This window comes from Physcomitrium patens, chromosome 6, assembly GCF_059467195.1.
Source record: "Physcomitrium patens ecotype Gransden chromosome 6, ASM5946719v1, whole genome shotgun sequence".
Lineage (NCBI taxonomy): Eukaryota > Viridiplantae > Streptophyta > Bryopsida > Funariales > Funariaceae > Physcomitrium > Physcomitrium patens.
In genome coordinates, this window is record NC_143415.1 from 17783249 (window position 1) to 17788585 (window position 5337).

Sequence of the window (5337 nt, forward strand, 5' to 3'; positions counted from 1 at the left end):
TTTGTAGGAGTTAGCATACCCTCTTAAATAGAAATTGTCACTCTCATGAGATCTATGCCATCCTAGTATGACACTGTGATACAAACACTTCATACAATAAAGACTGCAACACTCCCCAAGTTAATTGCAATTCTCTTATAAGAAGAAATACCTATGAAAGGCTCCTCTTTTGACTCTCATGCCATTTTAGTAGAATGCAAAGGAAAGATCAACTGACAAATATATAAATCAATCCAAATAGACCATATGCTTTCAGAACATTGAAACAAACCTACTACTTCTTGTTAATATTGTAAGAAAATAGCCACTAGAATTCTAAGTGTTTCAAAATATAACAAAAGTTGCTGCAAATTAAAGAGCAATAAATCATGACAATAAGAAAAACAAACCCATATGGAAGCAAGAACAAGTAGAGGAATTATCTCCTGCTTTTTATGCCCATGTATACTATACATAAGCTTTTTGCTTATAGATATTGCCTAAATCTAGAACCACCAAAGTCACCCAATGATTCATTGATACTGGAGCCATATACAACTTCAAAATATAATAAAAACCAATTTATCAATTTCAAACCATTCTTATATAGTGACAACAAGGTCTCTCTTAGCTATGATATAACATTATTTATCTATGGCCAAAGAAAAGTAAAAATTTCAATATTCAATAACAAAACACTTCATCTCTTCAACACGTTATATGTACCAAATTTATATAAAAATTTGTTTTTAATATGACTATGATCTCAAAAGATGGAATATTTTAATCAAAAATCAAATGTGTCATCTTCTTGCACAAGACAATACAATCTTTGCTTCATGTCCTTTTTGATCTAATCAATATCTACTTTGATCAACAAAATTGCAGTAATAGAGAGTGGAGGTTCATTGTCAAGGATATAAACTCGAAGAAGATATATAAACTCATGGAATCTATATAAAAAAAAAGTGATAAAATAAAAGAGAGTATATATATTCAAGGAAGAACTGGAATGGCTATTGCCAAAGACTATAAAACATAAGGCTCTTGAAACTAAACTAAAAGCAAGAAAAGAATTGACAAGAGTGAGGAAGGCCTTACTCTTGCTTCTATATATACTACTTAACTAAGAACTATGTGGCAACATGCTATAGGAGCTTTAATATGCATCCAACTTGTAGGACACATGTCTAATTTGCAAGGCAAGTTTCTTAGGTGTGTGCCATATGTCCAACTTGTACTACAAGTAGTCAACATGTTGACATGTGGCCTACTTGTTGGCCAAGTTTTCAATCTACCAATCACCTATAGACATGTATAAAGGCAAAGCATCATCTATGAAGCTTCTATGAAGCTTTCTAGAAGATATTATCATATTTATCTACTTTGACTTACTTCTACCTATTCTTATTATCTAGAAAATCATCAAGGTAAATATGTATGTCCGTAACATTACCCGTCTTTTTAGGGACGAATTCCATGAGGAGTGGTGATTGCATGTTGATGAAGTCCAAGATACGCTGAATTGTATTTGCCACATACTTTGATCTTTATTCCCTTCAAAGGTAATTGATAGGTTCCTTCAACCATCGACAATATCCCATACCAGGATGAGAAGACCACCATGATATTTGATTATTATTGAGGCCTTCATAACTTCCTTCACACAAAACATTGGTAATACCATTAGGAGTAGTTTCTACCTCTAAAAATATCACTAAATATTGAAAGTCCCTTCCAAGGTTGTCGTATCAAACGCGTTATAACTTGCCATCTATTGAAAGAAGAACATGTCATTTTTGAGGATCATCTCGATTTTGCCATCTTGAAGGTTGTGATAGTCGCAATGTCTCGTCTAGTAGTTCAGCAAATGATAGCTTTTGAGTTGAATCTGTTAGTTTTTGGTTCTCTATTTCCTAAGCACTAAAAAATCCAAAGAAACAATGATACAAGATAGAATGAAATCTCTATAGGGCTTGCTTTGCTTTATAGCAAAGAATTTTTTGACTCTTTATCTTGGTTTTGATGAATGTCATTGATGAAAAGTTTTAACTTTGATTGATGCATTTGCTAGATTTCTGGATGGCTTCCATGTGCATTCATTAATGTCATATCCATGTCAATGTACGAAATATTCTAACCTATTTTGGTACTGCCCTGTATCTAAAACTTCTTCCACCTCAAATTCTTCAATATTGTCTACTTCTATAAGAGGTGGTGGCATTTGTCTTCTTCTTTGTATATCCATTTTCTTGTATGGCTCAAGTAAAGACACATAAAACATAGGATGGATTTTCATAGATTTTGATAGGTATAATTCATAAACAACTAGATTGATCTATTTCCAAATGGAAAATGGTCCAAGCTTATGATAATCCAACTTGTCACAAAGACAAATAGTTTTAATACTACAAAAAAGTAACCATATCTTATTCTCCACATAGAATTGAGGTTGTTCCTTGTGATAGACATCTGTGTTGGCTTTTTGTCGTTCTTGAGCTTCTTTTAATTGTACCTACATTGTTACATGTAGCTTTAATAATTGATTTGCCACATCCTCTGTTACATGATTATCAACTTTTGAAAAGTCAAAAGTGTCAAATCATGGATGATAACCATAATTAGCAATAAAAGATGTTTGTTGAGTAGAAGAATGTACCAAATTATTATAAGCAAACTTTGTCAATGGCAAAAGAGTTGTTTGAACATCTTGTTAATAGTTAATACCTCAAATAGTATTCTAAAATTTGATTTACTTATTTTATTTGTCCATCAATTTAATGGAAAGCCGAAGATAGTTTTATATCCACCTTTAATATCTTGAAAAGAGTTCTCTAAAATCTTGATAAAAACTATGTTCCTCTATCTGATATAATATCCTTTGATAATCTATAATAGCAATAGATGTTGTTAAGAAAAAATTTAGTTGTTCCTTCACCTATGATAGATTTTGTATATAGTACAGAATATGCCATCTTGGTGAAACAATCTACAATCACAAGTATGGAATCATATGAACTTAGAATTGGAAGATCCGTGATAAAATCCATAGAGATAGAGGATCACAGTTGTTTTGATATAGATAATGGTTAGAAGAGTCTATAAGGTCAATGACAATAATTTTTTGATCTTAAATAAACATCACATGTTTGCACAAATTCTTTAATAGTATTTTACATTTGAGGCTACTAAAAATCTCTAGATATAAGCTCCAAAGTCTTATTATATCTAAAATGTCTAGTTGTAGGAAAATTGTGATGAGCTTCAAGAGTACATTGTCATGTTGTAACATGAGTATATGGTGAAGGATAATAATATGGATCTTATTATAGAAGATCCAAGTTAAAAGATAAATTAGAAAAATATGGATAAAAGATAAGAAGATAGTAAAATATTTAGTAGTAATGCTGCCTTTTTAGAAAAGTGGCTTCTATTTACTTTGTAGGGCCATAAATAAAGCAAAATAAGATATATTAGAAAAATAAATAATTTAGGCATCTTTAAAAAGAAGATAAGAATAAATTCTAGCAAAAATTACTTAGAAAAACTAGATATTGATATCCGGAGAAGGCCGGTTATGAATCAAGGTCAAAATCAGATCCCGAGGCACAAAATCAAGCCTTGACGATGATTTTAGAATTTTTTTGGAAATTGAAGGATGGAATTTGAGAGAAAACTAGATAGGGTTTCTATAAGCATTATTTTTATGTGATTTGGATTTGTAATGACTTTATAAAAGCTTTACAAAGTCAATTTTATTTTTAGATAACTTGGATTTTATGAAATAAAATAGGGTTGACATTTTGGACAATTTCAAGAGTTTTGTAACAGATCTAGGGGTGAAATTTTATGGATTAATGGTTATAGTTGTGTTTAGTATGTTTTGTGAATTTTAGCTAGATCTAATAGTTGAATTGAGGATAATTGAGGTTTAAGTAGGTCAAGGTCTCAAAAAGTAGAATTTTAAGTTTAGTGAGGGCTTTTAAGATTTTTTGCAATCTACTAATTGGATCAAAGTAAAATTTATAGGTGAGGATAGTAGACTTATTTTCCTATGTATATAAGAATTTTGAAATCAATTAAATGGCGAAAAGGAGAGATATTGGCTCTAGGAGATTGGCATCAAGGTTAGAGAATGAGGCCGGCCAATACCCAAGCATATTTTTGAAGTTATCATCTATTTGGTAATTCCAATTCTTTTCAAATTTTTGTACTTGTTGTCAACTCAATTGTTAAGAAATGTGCAAATTTTGAATTAAGATCAATGGTTCATTCATTAATTATTGAGGTTTAAATCTGTTATAGGAATTACTAGGATTTGATTTAAGATTAGGATTTGGTTAGGGTTTGATTTAGGATTTAGAATTTGATTAGGATTTGATCTAGGATTTAGAATTTGGTTTAGGATTTAGAATTTGGTTTTGGATTTAGGATTTGGTTAGGATTTGATTTAGGGTTTAAGATTTGGTTTAGAATTTAGGATTTGGTTAGGGTTTGATTTAGGATTAGGGTTTGGTTAGGATTTGATTTAGGGTTTAGGATTTGGTTAGGATTTGATTTAGGATTAGGATTTGATTTAGAATGATGATTTGTTTAGGATTTGATTTAGGATTTAGAATTTTATTAGATTTTATTTAAAGTTTAAGATTTAATTAATTTTTGGCCTAAATTTTGAATGAAGTCCAACAAGATTTTAACTAGGATTAAATTAAGTTTGAATTGAAATGTATTTGAGATATATTTGTGATCATTCTAATATTTCTTTAAGATTTCTTATTATTTTTTTGTAATTCCTTTGAAGTTTCTTTAAATTTGATTAAAGCTTGCTTAATATTGTTATGGTCTAATTAGAGTTTAGTGAGTGTTCTATTAGAGTTAAGATTTTTTTGTTGTAATTTCCATTCTACTTTCCATAGCTAGGTGCTCGGAGCATTCTCAAGCAAGACTTCACGTATTATGACAACGTAATCATGCTTCTCCTTTCGGAATATATAATTGTCCTTCAACCCTAAATCCTAAACTCTAAACCTGACAAATTCAGATGCAGCTGTCTTTATAAAAAATACTTTAGAAAAGTCAATACGATACAAGATTCATGTAGAAGTAAAAGCTTTCTTCAAAGCTTCAAATGATACTTGTGCTTCTTTATTCCACTCGAGCTTGTCTTTACAAATTAAGTGTGTAAGTGGCACTACAACTTAAGAAAAGTTCTTGATGAAGATTCGATGATAATTGAAAAATTCCAAAAAACATTGTACATCTCTTACTATTTTTAAAATCTTTTAGTCCATGATTATATAATTTTTTTTAAGATCAATCATTAGACCATTTTTTGAAATGATATATCCTAAGAAGTCA